The sequence below is a fragment of the Prionailurus bengalensis genome, chromosome F2, assembly GCF_016509475.1.
Source record: "Prionailurus bengalensis isolate Pbe53 chromosome F2, Fcat_Pben_1.1_paternal_pri, whole genome shotgun sequence".
In the NCBI taxonomy this organism is placed as follows: Eukaryota; Metazoa; Chordata; class Mammalia; order Carnivora; family Felidae; genus Prionailurus; species Prionailurus bengalensis.
The window spans coordinates 67,441,708-67,463,513 of NC_057353.1; positions in this window are offsets into that span (position 1 = coordinate 67,441,708).

Below are 21,806 nucleotides of genomic sequence, written 5' to 3' on the forward strand. Positions count from 1 at the left end.
ATGGGCAGAATGATGCATATTTCTGCATCCTCATTTCCTCACCTGTAAAATGGGAAGTAAACCTTCTTTGGGGGTCATCGGGAGAATGGAACAAGGTGGCGTGTACAAGGCACACAGCCAGCGCTCAGGATCATGACTCCTGAAATCTCCGTGTTCCATCCCGAGTTAGGGGGGGAAGAGGCCATGGGATGGGCAATGCCTGCCGATCAGGGAGGGATTCGCTATAATTTCTGTCTCCTCTCTCTTCTCTCCAATAACCTTCACCCCAGCATTTGGGGTGGGGCACTAAAAAGCTTGTCTACCTCATTCTAGCTGCAAATTGGCCTTTAAAGAACGTCTCGGGGAGCAGAGGGTGAGCACGGTGTCTCTGGGTGGTGGAGCAGGAGCAGTGCCCCTGGGAGATGTGCCCCGGGTCCTGGACTTCTTAGGGGCTTTGGTCAGTGTCCAGAGGAGCGGGGTGCATCTGACGCTGGACCCTGAGAGGCTGTGAGGCAGGGAGAGCCTGACTTCCCACCCTTTAATGTGTAGAAAGCCACCGCGAACAGAGTTCAGAAGACAGGAAGGACAGATTCTCATGACTCCAGCTCCCTTATTTCTGAGAACCATAGAGTCTGAATCATGGTAAAAGCTCTGTGATTCAGATTTTATACTGAGATAAGAAAGGTCACACTAATAACACAGCAATCTTTCAGTTTTAAGAGAAGTCCCTTATGTTTGAACACACTCTAATTCCAGCTATGAGCTGACAAGTCATAGGCACTCTTGATTGGAGGAGGATCAGTTCGGTATACCAGATGCCTGGTGCGCCTGATCTCATTGTGTTAGACAGAAGCTCATGGAAGAGAAATAACCTGCCAGGGTCACTCAGCTGGCAAAGGCTGGATTGCAAAGACTAGGGTTGCCCAGGGGCTCCCAAGCCTGAACACACAACAAGATTGCCCAGGGGGACTTGTTAAACAGATTGCTGGGACCCACCTGCAGACTTTCTGATGCAGGAAGTCTGGGATAGGGCCCAAGAATGTGCATTTGTAGCAAGTTCCTAGGGGATGCTGATGCTACTGGTCCTGAGAACTATAGTTTTAGAACATCTGCTTTATGGCAACCTCGTCAATTACTTAAACCTCAGTTATGAAGAAAATGGAAGAGTTCTTAGGAATGACTCTAAAAGGTTGTTGGGTTTCCCTATTCGCCCATATACACCCTTGCCAACACCATTGCTTATCAAGCAGATGTATTCTTCAGACACAGGTTGCTGATCGCTCCAAATCTAATCACACCCTCCAGAGCAGCTGAGGGTGGAAGACCAAGGCCTCCCTAGCTTCCCGGAGTGGGCGACTTGGTTCCCTGAGGCCTTTCCTTGGGCAGGTAAAGAAAAGTCCAGGAAAAGGAAAATAAACAGGACTGCAATGCAACCAGAGCACTCCCAGCCTCTGCCAGGCAGCTTAGCAACCACTGAAGCTTGATTGCAATTTGTGGCTATTAACACAGGCTGGGGCCCAGGTGAACTCAGAAAGCCCTTTCCCTGATGTTTGTCTGGTGTCCTAGCAACCCAAACATTTAGGGACCGAGGTAAAAACAAAAGGTTCTGGAAGATCATCCCCTGCTGGCTGCCCCCACCAAGTATTGGAAGAGGTTTCTGCCGAATTAGAATTAGAAGAGTTTTGTCTGCCAGCATGAATAAGGTCTGTGATCCCAATCCACAGGCTGAACATAAAACCACAGACTGATTACCGCAGTGCCCATCACAATTAAAACCAGGCAAGAGCACAAGTCTCATTGTTGCAGCATAACTGTGAGATGCTGGTGGAAAGACCAGCTCAGTGTGCAATGATCTGAAATAAAACCAGTATTTGAAAGTTCAAGGCCTTGAGGAATGTATGCCATGGCATTTTTTAGAAGACATCATTATGAAGTGATTGCCACCGACCCAATGGCATGAACTGACCCAAATGGCAAGACATGCTATCCCAATGAGCTTTCTAGTCCATCAGATGATGTTGGAAGGTGTGATGTCTGGAGAGAAGGCGAGTGTGGGCCTTGGAGTCGGCCTTGAGTTCCAGTCCCTTATCTGCCATTTATAAGCAGAATGACCTTGGGCCTATCACCTCATTCCCACATGCAAACCATCCGCAAGCCCCTATGGCTCTACCACCCAAACACGTCCCTAATCTGTTTCTCTCATCGTCACTGCTGCCCACCGCAGCAAGCCATTAGCTCTAGCCTGGATTACCACAATAACCTGCTAACCAGTCTCCCTGCTTCCATAGTTGCCATCCCACGGTTCATTCTCCACTCAACGGCTGAAATAATTTGTTAATTTCATTATACTAAAACATGCAAAACATAAGATTTTTCCATCTTAACCATTTTCAGGTTGTGTTAAGAATATTACAAATATCATATTATTTCACTCACATGTGAAAGTTAAGAAACAAAACAGGTGGATATAGAAGGGAAGAAAAAATAAAATAAGATAAAAACAGAGAGCGAGGCAAAGCATAAGAGACTCTTAACTATAGAGAACAAGCTAAGGGTTGCTGGAGGGGAGGTAGGTGGGGGATGGGCTAAGTGGGTGATGGGCATTCAGGAGGGCACTTGTGATGAGCACTGGGTGTTGTACGTAAGTGATGAATCACTACATTCTACAACTGAAACCAATACTACGCTATATGTTAACTAACTTGAATTTAAATGAAACATTGGGAGAAAAAATATTTGCATCGTCGTGCAACTAATCTCTAGAACTTTTTCATCTTGCAAAACTACAACCCTCTGTCCATTAAATAATTCCCCATTTTCCACTCCTCCCAGCCCCTGGCAACCACCATTCAACTTTCCTTTTCTGTGTTTGACTGCTCTACGTACCCCATCTGAGTGGTATCATATAGTGTTTCTCATTTTGTGATTGGCTTCTTTCACTTAGTGTAACGCAATCAAGGTCCATCCGTGTATAGCATGTGTCAGAATATCTTTCCTTTTAAAGGCTGGATAATATTCCGTTGTCTGCATATACCACATTTTGTTCCTTCATATATCTTTCAATGGAAATTTGGGTTTCTTCCTCTTCCCTATTGTGAATAATGCTGCTATGAACAGGGTAAACAGATATCTCTTTAAGATCTTGCTTTCAGTTCTTTTGGGTAAGTATCCAGAAGTGGTGTCATATGTTAGTTCTATTTTTAATTTTTTGAGAAACTACGGTACTGTTTATGATAGTGGCTGCAGCATTTTACATTCCCACCATCAGTGCAGGGTGACCTTTTAAGACCTCATCATATTGACAGTTGGGTCTAGATATCTACTTGTTGTGTGTATATGTGGGGAGAGGGCCGCTTTGTGTGATGTAGAAGGCTTAGCAGCATCTCTGGCCTCTACCCACTAGATCCCAGTTGCACCTGCTCCCCCAGTTGTGACAACAAAACACGTCTCCAGATATTGCCAAATATTCCCTAAAGGACAAAATCACCCCTGGTTGGGGACCACTGAATCAGATCATGGCTCTCCCCAACTTAAACCCCTGTAAAGTCTTCCCATCACATATAGGATAAAATCCAAATCTTCCCATGGCCAACAAAGCCCTCAAGACCTGCCTTCCCCACTTCTTAGATCTTATCTTCTCCCACCTCCCAGGTGCTCAATGAGCCTCACCACAGTGACTATACTTGGTCCCTTGAACCCAACGGATTTATTCCTGCCTCAGGGCCTTTGAACTTACTCTTCCCATTGCCTGTTGTTCCTAGGTCTCTGTTATTCACACCTGAGCTCATGTATCACCTCCTCAGGGAAGTGTTTCTTGACTACCCAGTCTAAGCAGCCACTCTCTGGAATAACTCAACCACAGCATTTTGAAGCTTAAGACTTTGAGAAATACGTGTCTAAGTCATGGCATTTTTTTTTTTTACAAGACAATGTTGTGGTTGTTTTCTTCATTGCCTTTATCACCATCTAAAACCATTTTGTTCATTATCTGTTTATTATCTGTAGAATAAAAAGATAATTTATCAACCAAATCAGGACAATTTTGAGAGTAAAAGGGCATACTAAAAGTAATGAACAGGTGTTAATGATCCCAGACAAACTAGGGGGTTAGGACAGCCCTCATTATCCATCTCCTAGACTCGGACTTGATCTCCATGAGAACAGCTCCATGAGAACTTCTGCTTCATTCATCATCCCCAGCAGTACCTGACACACAGTAGGTTCTTGGTAAATATTGCTGAATGAATGTCAGAACTTTCTGACCTCAGTTACTTCAACTATGAAAACGACAACTATGACAGCCTCGAGAATGTGGCGAGGAACAGATATCACAAATGTACCGTCAGATCCTTAATACAATGCTCACTGCCTTCTGTGCTATTTTCATAGAAAAATAGAGCTTTAGAACTGAAGGGACCTTAGTCCCTGGAAGTGAAATTCCAGAACTGGATGTGTTGGTCTCGTCCAGTGTTTCTCAATCCTGGCTGAACACAAGAATCACCTGGACCATGCTTCTAAACACCAGTGCCCAGGCCCCACCTCAAGCCAAGTGAAATGAAAGCTTTGGAGGTGAGTCTCAGGCAAATGGTGGTTTTTTAATTTTCTTGGGAGATTCTGATGCACAGAGAGGGCTGAGGTCCCTGGATCAGGTCAAACCCACTAATTTCACAGATGAGGAATCAGGCTCAGAATGGAGACTTGCCCAAGGTTACATACTGTGTGGCAGGTCTCCTGGCTCCTAGGTGGACCTCTGTCCATCTTGTCAAATGACTTCCTGCTGGCAGGTGTAGTTTACCAGACCTGGGAAGATCCTGAAGGTGTTCTGTGGGAAGACCTAGGCTTGCTAATGAGCCCCAGTCATCTGCAGAATCACAGAGTGGAGTTCAAGGCCAGTTAAGTTCCTCATCAGATCATCATGCCTACCTCAGAGCAATCAGCATGGGCACCATGGTGGTCAGTCTCAATTTGCCTCTCCAGATTCACTGTCTACCCTCCACACATTCCCAGTGTCCACAGATGCTGAGCTTCAAGCACTGAGCCACCCAGGCTCCTCTGGCTTCTAATTCAACTCATCCAATGGATGGCACCAACAGGAGATCAGATGAACAGAAGAGAGGCTGAAAATGAAGCCAACCTCACTGGATTCCACGAGGAAGACCTGAGCAGATGAATCCAGTGCTCCTAGCTGACTACACTATGGTCACATGGTCAGTACATAATAAATATCCTTCCTTTCTGACTCATAGCAAGACATGGGTACAAATCTGTCCAGTACTCGGGGGGAAGAAACAGAGATTAGTCTATATTTATAGCAAAGGACTGACTCAAAAGATTCATTTAGCTAAGCAGAACGGCAAAAATAAAACTAAGAAGTCAGCATTGTTCTCCTTTCCCTGTGTTTGTTGTTCTTGTTAATTATACCTTGCTTCTCCAATGCAGGGCCAACTTCGTTTTCCTTTCCCTAATCTGATTACTTTGTAAACAACATCCAGAGCTTTTTACAATCTCTTGTGGGGCTTTCAAAAGGGCTCCTGTACTTAGAGGAACACTCTTTCCTCTGTTGACAGTGTGATTTTCCCAAGTCTGAACTGCAGCCAGACTCCAAGGAAAAGCAAGTGATGTGTTCTCAGCTTCCCAAGTTGACCAGCAGCCTGGGTTAGCCGCCAGAAGTGTAGTGGCCTCTTCTCAGAAGCGTTTGGGGCCATCTCAGACAATCCCGCTGGGATTTTCTGACCTGCATTCTGTTATGTGAGTTGGATACCCACATGCTCGCAGTTTGGTGTGAGCGGACCAATGTAACAAGGCCATAGCAGCTAGTGAGGTAGGAAGTGAACAGGTTGACCCTGCTCTGGGGTCGACTCATTACTGCTGCATGTTGTTGCCTGTCACTAAATCTCCTCATGCCTCAGTTTACCTGTGTATAAAATCGGAATAGCAATCATGTTTCTGCAGGGACCAGTGGTAAACACTGAACTCTGATTTGGGTTTCTGATTTGAGAAAGGAAGGGGATTTGAGAGGATCGGAAATAATGAATGTCAAGCTCTTGGCACATAGTAGGTGATCAATAAATAATTGTTATTGCTTCATAGGGTTCTATGAGTGTTCAGTGTCTTAATGTGTAAAAATAACCAGTTGATGGTAGACACATAGTAGAGGCTTAGCAAATACACACACACACACACACACACACACACACACATACACACACACACACATATGTATGTATACATATAATGTATTTGAAAGCAGGTCTAAGAATATCCATAAAGAAAGCTCAAAAGTAACTCACTCTGCCTTGAGCTTCACTGGGATTATTCTAACACCTCTTTTGCTCTTGGACAGTATCCTCTGGGGCCATCTTCTCCTCATCAAAAAGATCAGATGAGCTCCTGACAGATACAGTTAAGAGTGATGGCAATAAGCCCCGTAATGAAAGTTAAATTTATTACTAGCTATAGACATGGTTCAAGCATCATTTTAAGTTCCATTAGTTGAAGTTTGGAGTGCAAAGTTGAAAGCAAAGTCCCGTAGCCTTGATTTGTACATCATTGCAGTGTTTGTATTTTTCCTTGTAGGAGGTGTTGCTTTCTGGAGTGCTGAACTAAGAGGCAAGAGGTGGGGCTTAGGGCCCTATCATTAGCCAGTTAGATGACCTTGGGGCCCTGGTTCATCACCTGCCAAGCAGGGGAGTTGGGCTAGATTGTAAGTGTGTGGCTTCCATTTTCCCCAAATGTTGATGTGGTTGGATGGATAATAATGATGTCCTTGAGTGAGTGAGGTGGAAGGGATGGAGGCTAAGTCCCCCCACGGAACCAGGGAAGGGACTCTGAGGTGGGGCCACTGGTGTGTAGGGTATAGGGGAGGTATGGGGCTGCGGTGGCAGCAAATGGCTTTGAGGGATGGATTATCTGGGGCAAATGCTGAAGAGAGAGGTCAAATAAGACAGGAGCACAGACTGGTGATGGATTTAGTGATGTGGCATCACTGACGACTTTGACAAGAAGCCCTCTGGCGAAGGGGTGGGAGTAAGAGCCTGACTGAGGGGAGACTGAAATGAAAGGAATTAAAGACAGACACACTTTGGAGGAATTCTGCTGTCAATCTAGAAGATGACTGTTAGTGATAAAAGAGATGAGCTACGGAAACACTTTGAAGAGTGCCTGTCTTGATGGAATTCTGACACATGTTAGCCAGGATTATGGTTCTCCGTTCTCTCATCTGACCCTCACCACATGCCTGAGAGGTTCAGAGGTCAAGCTTTATCTAAGTTTGACAGGAGAAAACTGAAGCAGATAAATATGAGGACTTACTCAAGGTCGCACATCCAGTTCATTGGTTTATCCATTTGTGCCACACATGTCAGGTAAGTGCTTGCCGTATATGGAGAGGACAAACAGGTCACTAAAGAGTGGACCTAGGAACCAGGTCCCTGGGTTCACAGAGCCATACTCTTTCTACTATATTAGGAAAAGTTCTTAAAATGTTTAAACTTATTCTCGCTGCTAAATGTGTGAGTTACAAATCATCAAGGCAACTCAACTCCTTGACCCCTCAGAGAACCACCACACAATCCAACAATTCCAGCTCTAGGTATTTTCCCAAAGAAAATGAAAACAATAATTTGAAAAGACATATGCACCCTTTTATTCATTGCAGCATTATTTATGATAGCCAAGATACGGAAGCAACCTAAGTGTCCTTGGATTAATGGATGGGTAAAGAAGATATGGTATATAAACTTACAATGGAATATTATTCAGGCATAAAAATGGATGACAGACATCTTGCCATTTATGACAAAATAGATGGACCTGGATGGTATTAGGCTAAGCGAAATAAGACAGAGGAAATTATTTCACTTAATAAGTGGAATCTGAAAAAAAAAAAAAGAAAGACAAACAAAACAAAACCAAACCGAAATAAACTCATTGATACAGAGGACAAACTGATGGCTGCCAGAGGAAAGGGAGATAGAGGGATGGATGAAATAGTGAGGAGGATTAAGAGGTACAGTCCTCTAGTTAGAAAATAAATAAGACACAGGGATGTAATGTACAGCATAGGGAATACAGTCAATAATATCGTCAACAACTTTTTAATGGTGACAGATAGTAACTAGGCATCATGGTGACCATTTCATAACGCACATAAATATTGAATCACTACGTTGTATACCTGAAACTAATACAACATTGTATGTCAACTACTCTTTAATGAGAAAGTAATACAATGAAAACAAAGACTGACCATCTTTCTCATCGGCAACCACCAAAAGCATGTCCATACTATGCTTTCTGGAACTAGACACCCATCAAAATTGGTCTCTTGGCAGAGACTCCAAAGAAAGAAGTTTAATTCGTGATCATTTTGGGGTTTGTTTAGACGCAAGAAAAGTTATCCCTCGGAAACAGGGCTAAAATTTTTTAGGTCCTCAGCCATCCATCGCTGTCAAACAGGCAGGATTTAATTATTGCTTAGCACGGAAAAGGTTCAAGATCTGAGTGTAATACATCTCTTTGAGCTTTATTACCAACGTTCCTTTTCTCAGCCTCTTGAGTAATCAAATTCCTCCGACCAAGGAAATTGAATGTAGAATCAGAGAAGAGACACCAATTATCCATCCACCATCACTGTCGCCATGACACTGTCTGCAAGCAGAGACCCACACACTGTGTCGCATGGCATCCTTGCTTACTGACTCCGGGGAACATTATAGCTTTCCTCACCACCTATCTCCACCGAGGTTCCTTCTCTAACATGGATGGGAACAGCCAGAGACAAGGATGGCCTGCCCGGCTACTGACAAAACTGAGGCTCTGGCCCCCAAGCCCTGCCTTCCAGAACCTTCTGCACTAGCCCATAGCCCAGTGGTTCACTCTGTGGCTATGGAGCGGACCAAGCTACAGGCTAAACCCCAGAGCTGACATCTAGTTTTGGTTGGACTTTGGGTCCTGGGTCTCAATTAAAACCCACCTCAAGGGGCGCCTGGGTGGCGCAGTCGGTTAAGCGTCCGACTTCAGCCAGGTCACGATCTCGCGATCCGTGAGTTCGAGCCCCGCGTCAGGCTCTGGGCTGATGGCTCAGAGCCTGGAGCCTGTTTCCGATTCTGTGTCTCCCTCTCTCTCTGCCCCTCCCCCGTTCATGCTCTGTCTCTTTCTGTCCCAAAAATAAATAAACGTTGAAAAAAAAATTAAAAAAAAAAAAAAACGCACCTCAAAGGGCTGTGCGGATTCAGGGTAACATGTGGTACATAACCCCTTAGCATATTCCAGCATTCAATAAATCGTGTCATAATTATTTAGTATTTTCATTGTTTTTACACAGATCATAAAAAAGGAGGATTCATTCAACAAACAGAGTTTAAACTTATGTCACTGGTTAAACATATGTCACCTCAATTTAACTCTCCACACCAGACATGGAGGGTCCTTGCATTCAGATATTGCCATGTGTGTGTGTCCTCTGTGACGGTGCTATCTTAGGTGGGTAGCCCTCTGGGGCCAGCGGCTCTGTAAGTTCAATATGGAGTCTCTTATTCAGCGATACAGTCTGCCCCCCTGCCCTCTTCCATTTGTTCACCTTGCTCTGATGGTCACAAGATGCAGACGCCTTGCTACGATATCTCCAAAGTCCTCAGACTCTGTCCCATCACATTCCTCCCAACAGGTTTGCCTTAGATCCAAGGACCCGGAAAGGAGGACCGGGTGTTATATTTCTTGGCAAGCCGTGGCTGCGATTTGCAGTCCACCTTCTGTCAATCGTTCGCTCCTCCCTACAATGCTTCAGGTGCTCCACGGGCCAAATTGTGCTCCCCTCCTCCCCCTCCCACCAAAAAAAAAAGTTTGTATCGTGAAACCCTAAGCCCCAGTGGCTCAAAATGTGACTATATTTGGAGACGGCCTTTAAAGAGGTGATTAAGTTAAAATGAAGCTATTAGGGTGGGCACTCATCCATTCTGACTGGCGTCCACATGGGAAGAGGAAGTTTGGACAGAGAGAGACACAGATGCACGCACACAGAGAAAAAGCCATGTGAGGACGTGTGAGAAGGTGGTCCTCTGCAAGCCAAGGAGAGAGGCTTCAGAAGAAATCAACCCTACAGACACCTTGATTTCAGACTTCCACCCTCTAGAACCATGAGACCATTAATTCCTGTTGCTTAGGCCCCCCAGTCTGTGGTGCTTTGTTACGGCAGCCAGAGCTGACTAATACAGACTACTTGTATTTCTCAATAGGCAGATGCTTCCACATTAACTCACAAGTTCAAATAAACCACGCTGACTCATTCTCACAGTGGCTTTGGGAAATTGTTTCCAGCCAATTATATTTAAGGTGTCACTAGACAATGGTGATATAGGATGAGGCACAGCACTTGAAAGCACATTTCTTACAGTCGGTCGTTTTCCCTGAAGAGACACCGTGGCTCCCAAAGGTGGGGCTGGAGCAGACCGTTACTTCTTATTCACATTTCGGCTTCTTCCCATGCCAGGATTCTCCTATACATTCATTTCTAGTCACTTCACTGGAATGTTCCTCTCATGAATATGCACCAAACCACTAACAAAAGGAATTCACAGTTTCCAATCCCCGTTCCAACACTGAGCGAACTGTGTCGCATCTGAGGCACTGCGGGGAGCTCCACAACGTAGCTGCAACCTTCAAATGCAAACTGTATTTTAAGCTCTCTAGATGTGACAGCGCCCCCCATACACCGCATATTGCACTGAACAACCTGGGGAGAGGGGCAGTTGCACAGACTATAGGTGCCAATAGCACACTCTAGGGTTGTGCAGTGTACAGCCTGCACAGCTGTACAAAGAGGCTCTGGAAGAAACTAGGTCTCATATAATTCATCTCCCTTCCAGCTTCACACTGTGTGACTAAAATGCCCTTTATAAATATTATCAATTGGCTGACATTTCTAACTGAAGTATTCTCCTCCAAAAAAGAAAAGTCACCAAGGCAAGAAAAAGGCTCTGGTGAATATTACGTAACTACCACACAGCTCCCTGGATCACATTGTATCCTCTCTGGACAATGGGAATTACCCAGTAGAGATAAAGTGACCTGATATACATACTTATCTCCGGGGAGAGAAGATACTCGGTTCTGATGCTCCTCCTTTAGTCCACATGTTTGAGCATCACCTTACAATCACCTTCAGCCTTTCATTTTTTACACTTAATACCGACTCTGTTGTCCTCCAATTTCTATTTCCATAAGGAACCTCTAAGCACATCCACATTGATTTATTGGTTGAATAATGGTTGTCTTGTTCATTAGAGTGTGTGCAGATGTGCTGGTAAGAACATGTTCCAAGGGCTACGAGCAGGTGAGGTCTCAGAGGGAAGAAGCACATGCCTCGGGCTTACAGGGCATGCAGCACTTAGAGACTGAGACACGAGTCAGAGTGCCTGCTTGTTGGTTTAAGACAGGAAGTGCACCTGCCATGCAAGCACAGTTGCCCACCTCGGCACCTCTCACCTGCCTTTCCCGGTACACCAGATGCCGTTGAAGTTGCAATCAGGGGCTTGCGAGATGAGTGAGGATGCCGAGTTGTGTAGACTGATACGTCACAGATTCCATCTATTCAGAAATAAGAATGGCGAGGCCCATGGGGCAGCAGACACTCCCTACGGGACAGTGTTGAAAGGCTCGGCCACTTCTGGGTCTTTGGGGATTTTCTTCGTTCTATTCTTCAGTCTTCTTCTCCCCCTTGGTCCCCACAGTCTTTCACCAAACCATAAAGTACAAGTGAGTAGGTATCTGCTAAGTGGGTTCCAAAGACTCCTGCTTGGTCTCCTTAGAATCGGGTCACCTGATTGCAACTTCCTATAGTTTCAGATTCTTTGGTTTCTTCTCAACAGATACTTGCTCGCTTTACTCCTGGCCTCCATGCGTGGGTTTTCCTGACCCAACTCCCAAACAGAAACTTGCCCTCTGAGTTTGCAGGCACACATCAGACTCACTGCCCCTTTTCAGCCTCTCTTTTCTGCTTTCGAAGGACTGTGGACAAACAGAATGAGATGGTGCATGTGACATTCTGTAACTGGTGCTCAGCACAAGGAGCACTCAGTAAGCTTGGTTTCTTTTCCGAGGGATAATGAAGCGTGTTTCGGAGCTCTGCATACCCAATCCCACCATCGTGCCCTCCCAGAGAGCTTCTGTTGAGTGATTGTGGGGATCCAAATTCTAACCTAATCCCAAACCTCAAAGGGGACCGAAGTGTGGGAATACCCCAAGGGAGACTATGGAGGTGGATGTGGATCCCCAGAGGGGGGCCATGCTGGAACACTGTGGCCTGACCAGTGCCCAACCAGATAGGGGCAGCGACTGATCCTTCCAGCTAACTACGAAGTTCTGACCAGGTTTATCTCTAAGAAAACCTCTAACTCAGCGTTCAGGGATAGTCAGGGGCCCAAGAGAAATTCAGCTTTGATGTGAAACATGTTCCAGGATGGTGAACAAGGTTGCATATCGTTGCCTCCCTACCTCGTCAGGAGCAACGATAAGGCCTGATGTTCACTACCTTGAGATGGAGGAGAGAATGTGGAAGAGAAATAGAACAGTTGGCTTTGACTTTTCAGTGAGAAAGGAGAATTATAAGGTACTCCTCTCAGGGGACGTTTTACCCATATTTGTGTCTCAGGTCCTATGAGGAGGGCACCAGCCCCATCCTGCATCCTCAAAAGCTGCGGTCACTTACCACAGACGAATGGGGCAGCGGGAGAGGCTGGTTGATGCCCATGGTTGTACGTATTCCACCTGCAGCCTGTAAGCTTGAAAAGTGGCCTTCATGGAGACTCTCCATGGAGGTTTTCATGACCCTCATCTTTAGGAATGAAGAAAATAGAGAGCTGGGGTCCAAGGACCTTCCCAGCGACTCTTTCAGCAAACACAGTTCTGGGTGGAGCACGTGTTCCATCCTGGGCTCTAGGTGTGGTGCTGTGTATGTATGTGTAATTTCCTCCACGTCTACACCAGGAGGCAGGTGCTATTTTCCCCATTTTCAAGAGGGAAAACTGAGGTTCAGTGGGGGTAAGTAGCTGATTGACTGAAGGACAGCAGTTGGTAAGTGGCTAGACTGGGATTTGGATCCAGATCGGATGGCCACTTTCCACTTGGCCAAACTGCCAGCACCTGTAGGAAAAGTCTGAAGCAGCACAAATTGTGTAAGGTTCCCTAAACTTTGTGACCTGGGCTTGTTATTTTGCTCTCTCTGCTGTGTCCCCATGGTGATTAGTTAAGAATAAAAAGACCTTCAAACAAGAGAAATCCAACTGCTTGTCTTTAGAGGCAATGAGAAGAGAAATCTCTCATGATCAGTGGGGCCAGAGTGGGAAAAAGCAACATCTAAGGGGTGAGATTCTGGAGGCTTTGGAAAACAGGATGGGACAGTCTGGGAATCAGGCTGGAAGAAGCTGTACTCCAGGGGCTCAATGGTGGAAAGACTCAGGTTGGCATACACTATGCTCCCAAAGACATACAAAAATCTCGATGTGGACAAGAGAGGGTCAAAGGTACACTGAGAATTGAGGGCCCTGCCCATTTCATGGACTATAGCTTGATATACATACAGAGTCATCGTCCTTTTTCAGAAAAAGTAACACTCGTTGAATTTTGACAATATCGTTTATTATTTTTTTTAAGTCTCTTTGGTTGTTTTCATCCTGGAAACACCTGGTCTGAGGCTGGGCCAAGGGAAAGCACACTCAGGTTACCCCTGGCCCTTTGGGTGCTCTTCTGTCCTCTTCACTCAGTGACTTTAACTCGTATAAGCCCAGAGGGTTTGGGAAGGCAGGTCTGGCTCCAAATAATATGTCTATTCCACAGGATATTTAGCTGTAACTGCCCGCCCCCCTCAGGTTAATCTTGGTGCTATTGGTGTATGAAGGACATGATGCTACCAATGGGTCTTCTTTAATGGGATGTGTTCACAGCAGGGAAGAGCCGCGCTCCATGCTGCCCCCAAACATGGCCTGTTAGTCAGGGACAGCCAGCGCCCAGACTCCAGGAAGGCACCACTTTCAAGATGCAGGGTCAGTCTTGCAAGTGCATGGAACCTTCCCTGCCCATCACCATCCATAATGGCCCCACCTCTTCCAATGCCCCATTCTCTCTAAGTCAGTATCTAACAGTTAAGTTTGCAATGGTGTCTGACTCTTCCAGAGGCATATGCTTCATTTCCCTGGCAAATTCCTTGAGTTTCGTGAGGTGGGTGGGAGTAGGGGGCTGGCTTGTAGATGGTTCTATCCCCCACAGGCCAACTCCAGGATCCAGCTCACATTCACCAAATCTTAGCCAACTCTGTGGAATTTCTCTGCGTCCTCAAAACTGATTTATGAACAGTCTTAGATGCAGTGGGGCTCACCCCTTGAATTCTTTTTCATGACTTGTTTTCACTTACAGTATATGGACTCAGAAAAATGAAGAGAGAGAGAGAGACAAAGACAAAGGAACAGTAAGTTAGGAGAATTAATCCTGGAATTAAAACTGGTTCCTTGGGAGTGCTCCTCTCCTGCACACAATAATCTCATTTTGGGGGCGCCTGGGTGGCGCAGTCGGTTAAGCGTCCGACTTCAGCCAGGTCACGATCTCGCGGTCCGTGAGTTCGAGCCCCGCGTCGGGCTCTGGGCTTATGGCTCAGAGCCTGGAGCCTGTTTCCGATTCTGTGTCTCCCTCTCTCTCTGCCCCTCCCCCGTTCATGCTCTGTCTCTCTTTGTCCCAAAAATAAAAAAAAAACAAAAACAAAAAAAAACGTTGAAGAATAATCTCATTTTGATTAACCCTGCCCCATCAGGGAACAGGTACAGTTTGAATGCAGTAATGGAGAGATCAGATTTGGAACAGCCACTAAGCTGTCAAGGTTCTTTAAAATATGTTTCCAACTTTCATTTCTGTCTGAGCCTCCACCATTCTTCCAGCTCCCTCTGTGCTCTGGGCCAAGACTGTATCTCTCCATTGGAGAGACAGCTTGTGGGATGGGGAGACAATGGGCTTTGGGGTCTGGCGGGAATGTGTCTGAATCCCACCTCCATGGGCTAAGAGTTATGACTTTCCTTTCAGGGCTTTTGCCATGATTAAGAGAGCCAATGTGCTCATGTGCCAGTGCGCACAATAGGGGCCCAATACATGGAAATGGTTTGTTTTGATTCATATCATTGTGAACCCTGAACACATCTTGCTGTCACTGCTGCTGCTGCCCTGGGTGAACACCTCTGCTGGTTGACATCCTACTCATCCTTTCAGTGATAGGTTGACGGATACCTCCTCCAGGAAGCAGTCTCTGATTTCCAAGTCAAATAAGATACGGCTCATGGAAAGGTGACCGTGTTGTTCCTCTATTCAAAACCACTGGGCGATTCTCCATTGCCTAGAGCATAAAATCTAATCATCTCTAGTGAGAACAAGGCCCTTTGTAATATAACCTTTGTCCCCAGTCCTTCCCCAAACTCCACCCCCATTTTACAGTCCAATCATGTGCATCTACAGTTTCCTGAATACAGCAAATTCCCTCTTACTCCCCTACTGTTGGGGGCTGCACCATCAAACTCAGGTGGCTGAATCAGCTTGCACTGGATTTCTGGGACACAAGGCATGCAAAATGTGGGATCCAGTTGTAAAAGGGCTCTTGTGAAAGGTTTCTTCTTGGAGAACACCAAGAATCACGCCCGAGGCCCCCGAGGGTCTCCACATCTGCATCTTGCAAAGAGAGCACTCTTGAGTTCATCTGAAGTCATCCTCGTGATGGCCATGGAAGATGCGTTGGGTCCCCACCTCCCAAGCCAATCCATCTTGCCTGTCTGTCAGCAGCCTGGGGTCGGAGGAGAAGGCATCCCTCCCATGGGTGGCTCAGAAATCCAGGACTCTGTCATTGCTAGAGTACTGGGGGCAAGAGTGCGCCCCCAGGCAGAACCACATCTGGCCCAGACCTGACTTGTCACTTACCAGCTTTGGGACATTGGTTATGTCTCTGTACACCCATTTGTTCATCTGGAGGAGGAGAGTGGTAATAATACTCCAAAATGTTATAGGGAGGAGTGCATGGCATACAGCAGGTATTCAATAAATATTTACTATTAGCAGAATTTCTGGAGATGTGGGCAATATTTCGTCTAAAATGCTCCTGGACCGTAATCAGCATTTGGGGGCTGGGTTTTATGCAATGCCTGAGGAAAGTGATCCATTCACTTTGGATATATCTTTAGTTCAACATGGAAAGGTCAGGGTTAAAAAAAATAATAATAAAATAAAAGGTCAAGGTTATATCTGTCCTCCACTCTCATCCTTTCCCCCCAGAAGCCTCTCTGTGCTCTAGCAAACATGTTCAAGAAGACAACCTTTGCAGTTTTGATTCTTCAGAACTTATTATATGATATGTAGGTTATGGCATGGGATGATCCAAGGGCCTGGAGACAGAGGACCCGGGTTCTGTTCTAGTTCTGGCCCACCTGGTTACCAGCTGAGCTGTGTGATTTTGGCTAAGTCACCTAGCCTCTCTGAGCTTCAGATCCCTCATCTATAATATGAAAACGTATACCTCACAAGATAATGAGAGGGACCGTGTTTTATAAACGACAAAGTACGGTGGTTCAGGTCTGAAGTTCTTGGATTTGCCTCTTTTTCCTCTTGGGCTATTTTACTATGGGTAAAAAAAAATCTCTTACCTAGAATTCCAAAATGCAAAAACAGCTGAAAAACGTACCTTTTGTAACTCATTCGGCCACAACACTTGACCTCAACTGATGTGATTCTACTTATAGACTTTATTTATCCGAGTTATGGTGAATATGTTTTACCGCAGAAATAATGTGTTTGAAAGTCCTGTTCCAGTTACTTCTTGGTGTGACAAGAATGCATGAGATATTCTGAAATACATCTGGCCCCAAGCATTTTGCTTAAGGAGTTATAGATTTATATCCTAGGAATAGATCCTAAGCTGTAGTCATTCAGGTAACATTTTCATGACTTTTGTCATATTATTATACTACTTGTATTATTATTTGCTATATGTATTTTAACTGACTCATTTTTTACTTATTTTTTCAAATGAATCTTTTTAAAACATTCAGTAAAATAAATACCTAAATACACACTAAAAATATTTGTCTATGCGATACCCCAAATCACCTTGCACGTTACAGTAAACACACCCGACGCCTCAGGCAACAGTGATCTCCAATCAGGACAACACGTTAGCTCCTAAATAGAACACGAGTGTGATAAGGGCAACATCACCAAGCTCAGACTCATCTTTAAGGTTCTCAATTATCATGAATATTCAGCAGTTCAATTCCACCAAGTGCTGGCTGCATTCCTGCTGTGAGCCATGATCTCAGTCACATCAGCCGTGAAGGTCTGTTAAGAAAAACCAAGAAACAGCCAGCAGAGACAGACAGCAGGTGAGTCTCCTAAGAGCTTAGGGGTGGGAAGTTCTTTCATTGATATCCTTATGGATTCTCACCTACACCAATTGCACAGGTAGCATTGGCATCATTTAAAAAATTTTTTTAACGTTCATTTATTTTTGAGAGAGAGAGAGACAGACAGACAGAGTGCAAGCAGAGGAGGGGCAGAGAGAGAGGGAGACACAGAATCCGAAGCAGGCTCCAGGCTCTTAGCTGTCAGCACAGAGCCTGACACGGGGCTTGAACTCACGAACCGTGAGATCGTGACCTGAGCGGAGGTCGGACGCTTTACCAACTGAGCCACCCAGGCACCGCCCGCGGACATCATTTAAAACAAAAACTGGGTCCACATGGGTTGAGAGCTTCCTCTGAGATTTCAGAGCAACAGGACGAGCTGAGAGTAAATTCGGGAGCCCACTGACCACGTAGGGTTTTCTAGGCCACGTCGTAGGGTCTCTCGCCCACATCCGGCCAGTCCTAGCTGCTCGTGGTGCTGCTGCACTTTCTGCCTCTGGTTAATATTCACAAAAGCTGCTGGACATTCATAAAACCAGCCTGCTCTCAGCCTAAAATATTCCCTCAGTGCTTAGCTATTTATTATTCGGTTCGTGAAAAGGCTCTGCAGTGGTTGAACGGGTCTAACAAGGCTTTTAGGGGTTTTGAGAATCTTCAGAATGGACTGAAAAGAATTATGTGACTGTCTTGGTGTTTTCTACAAAACCAGGGAATAGAAGTTTGTGGAAACAGGACAGAGCCCAGACATTCCAAGGCCATACATAACAGCATAGTTTAGCTTTGCGGTAAATATTTTCTAGGATTCACAATTTCTAGAAGAATCAAGAATGTCTCAAATTATCTAAACAAGTAGAAGAAAGTCAAAAGTCTCTTTCTCTCTTTTTAAAAAATGTTTCACCAGAAGGAACCACTAACGGTCCCAGCTTTCCTCTTTTTTCCCCATGTGTAAGGTCATGAAAGGGAAATGATGCTGGAGGTCAGGAGGCCTGCCTGTGTCCCAGGACCAGTCTACTATCCATAGACCACAGAAGCATGTCTGAAGGAGTTGGCCTGAGTGTAATATGGAAATCTAGGTGCTGCGGTCAAATAAACATATGTTTTTCCCTAGCTCTTCCCCTTGGTCAAGTTATTTAACTTTCTCTGAGCCCCTTCTTTCCTCATCTGTAAAACTGATCTCAAAGGTGTTAAGGAGGATTAAAAAGCAAAATGGATGTAAAACACAGCGCAAAACACAGAGTAAAAGGTAAATAAGAGACAGCTGTTGTTGATAGTGTCAATTTGCATAATCTGGGCCTTTTTAAAAAATGTTTATTAATTTTTGAGAGAGAGAGAGTGAGTGTGTGTGTGTGTGTGTGTGTGTGTGTGTGTGAGTAGGGCAGAGGCAGAGAGATAGGGAGACACAGTATCCAAAGCGGGCTCCAGGCTCCGAGCTGTCAGCAAAGAGCCCGACACGGGGCTTGAACTCACAAACCATGAGATCATGACCTGAGCCAAAGTTGGACGCATAACCAACAGAACCACCCAGGCATCCCGATAAATGCCACTTATTATTCATGTGCCATCTCAGGAGGATTTCTGTCTCCAGCAGAAATTCATGGTCTAGAAGGAGCCAAAAACAAACCATGCCAGGAATTGTATAGCCGAATAATAGAGGTGAAAACAAAGTATAATGGTGTCCCAAGACATGTGGGGTCAGCCTGCTTGGTGACACAGAGGGGCAAGGTCTTCCCTAGGGGCGCCTGGGTGGCTCAGTCAGTTGAACATCAGACTCAGGTCACGATCCCATAGTCATTGGATTGAGTCCCACATTGGGCTCCGTGCTGGGCATAAAGCCTGCTTAAGATTCTCTCTCTCCCTCTCTCTGCCCCTCTCCTCTGCTCACGCTCTCTCTCTCTTAAAAAAAAAAAAATTAAAGAAGGTCTTCCTCCACTTGCACATTTTGCAGGTAGAAAAAGTGGGTGGAGTGTAGAGGTTAATGGATTGACAGGGACAGGTCACATGAGCAGAACGAGTAACATGGCAAAGCAGGGAGAGGTAAGAGAGCCCCTGGCACATGTGTGGAGGCACAGTGATTCTTTATGTGTCTGGAAGGCAGAGAGCGAGATTTCGAGGGATAGCGGAAACATGTCTTCTCAACTGTGCAAGATTACAGGCATGCTTGCCTTCCGCACAGAAGAAGAGCCATTTGAAGTTTCTGGCATTAAAAAGCACAAACAAATCTCTAGGCTCTACTCTGACTTGATTTTTTTTTCCTTTTCCTAATCTGAAAATACACTGGCATCCTCCACCAAATCCCAAGTGGATGCTAAATACAGTCGGCTTCACCATAAGGTGTTTTGCTTGTCTTCAACTCTCTCCTGTAGGTGGTTTGGCTTCATTGTGTGCGGCACTGGGCTGTAAGCTCCTCAAGAGAAGATGTCCCGTCTTACCCTCCTTGGGGTCCCCACTGCAACAGCCCTCCGTCTCCACTGCCCTTTGGGGCTCCAAGTCCCTCTCCTAATTTAGCCCCAAACCCACTGGATTTCTCTCCTTATTTGATCTCGTGTCCACTCCAAACCTAAAATCTTTCATTTCCTTAGTCTTCAGAAAAAGGGGATCCTTTCTTTCCTGGGCCCCGAATTCACCCACACCCCACTTTAGTTTCAGGTCCAAACATGTGCATTCGGTTTGCACCCTGGTCGACTCAGGTCACTAAGCATCTGGCAGTAGGCACTTTGCTCAACCTGTCCTCACATCTTGATTGTCATCTCCATTGCTGGTTCTCCCTGGTTTGGAGAGTCACTGAATTCTGGGGCTGGAAGGAATTTTTGAGTCATTCAGGATAACTTTCCTCGATTCACTTTTTTTTTTAATTTAATATATTTCTCGAACACATACATTGCTATATCCTTCATCTGGATTCTCTTTATTGCCAACCTTATAAGGTAGGGATTATTATTCCTGCTCTACAGATTAGGAAACCAAAGCTCAGAGAAGCTAAGTAATTTGCTCAATGTTACCTAAGTGATAGAGCCATGACTCAAGCTCAAGTCTGTTGTTCCCAAACTGAATGCTCTCTCCATTCTTCTATTCTACCAGCTCTAGAATATCTACCTTGTGTGGATTCTGCAGCCCCTACCACTGGATCCATTTACCTGTCCTCTCTCTCATCCTAGTATCTCCAACAGGCCCACAGCTTTCACTCTTTACAGCTCTGCTCTCTACCATCATTTACCTCTGATTTGATTCAATCCTGAAGTTTCCTTTCCTCTCGAAGTTATGCTCAACAATATTAGCATGAACAATGCAACCATAATCTTACTCTGGAAGGTCCTATGTGTTGTCTTTATTAAAACAGAAAAAAATTTCAAGATTCCACACTCACAGTTTATATTGTATACCTAGGCCCACATCCCTAACGAAACTATTTTGAATCACCCATGAAATGGAAGAGGAGAATTTTTTTTTTTAATTTTTTTTTCAACGTTTATTTATTTTTGGGACAGAGAGAGACAGAGCATGAACGGGCGAGGGGCAGAGAGAGAGAGTGAGACACAGAAACGGAAACAGGCTCCAGGCTCCGAGCCATCAGCCCAGAGCCTGACGCGGGGCTCGAACTCATGGACCGCGAGATCGTGACCTGGCTGAAGTCGGACGCTTAACCGACTGCGCCACCCAGGCGCCCCGGAAGAGGAGAATTTTAAGAGGAGAATTTTTTTTTATGCGTGGACCTAGGTGTCATTATTTTATTCCCTTATTTGTACAAATAGGGCAGCTTCTGGCCAATGACCTTCAGTGGGTAGGTTGTGAAACAAAAACTAACTCCTTTGAGTAGAGGTGCTTTGTGAACTGCATCGGACTGGATACTCATTGGGCACTACCAGGGTCATAATTCTGCCTGGTCCCCGATGGTCCTGGGAGTGCTGAAAGGGCCAGACCACCCTGCATACCCAGAACTTTCCCTGGGACTGAGCAGCAGAAGCTGCTCTCAGGATTTCATTTCTACTTGTAATCTACCAGTGGGCAGAGCCACGATATTAAAGCAGTGCATGTACCCTTCTCTTTCTTCGAACACCTCCTCTTTCCGACATTTCCACCTTTCCTTTCTATCATCCAATCTTCCCTTTGGGCTCTAAATACAAAATTTCCATTTTTCCACATCCATCCCAACCTAGTATTCCTTTCATCTTTCACCGGCAGTACCACTCCTGCAGTATCGGGATGCTACCAATTTCAATATCTATTCTTTTTTTTTCTTCAGCTGTGGTGTAATTTTGAGAAATAGACTCTTGAGAGCAGAGAGAGATGGGCTATTTTTATTTGAAGCAAAATCCATCACTGGAACTGCTATCTGAGGTAAAGAAAAAGACTTGGAGAACAAGGCATTCAACTGTCCCCATAGCAACAAGGGAATTAGGCATTGCT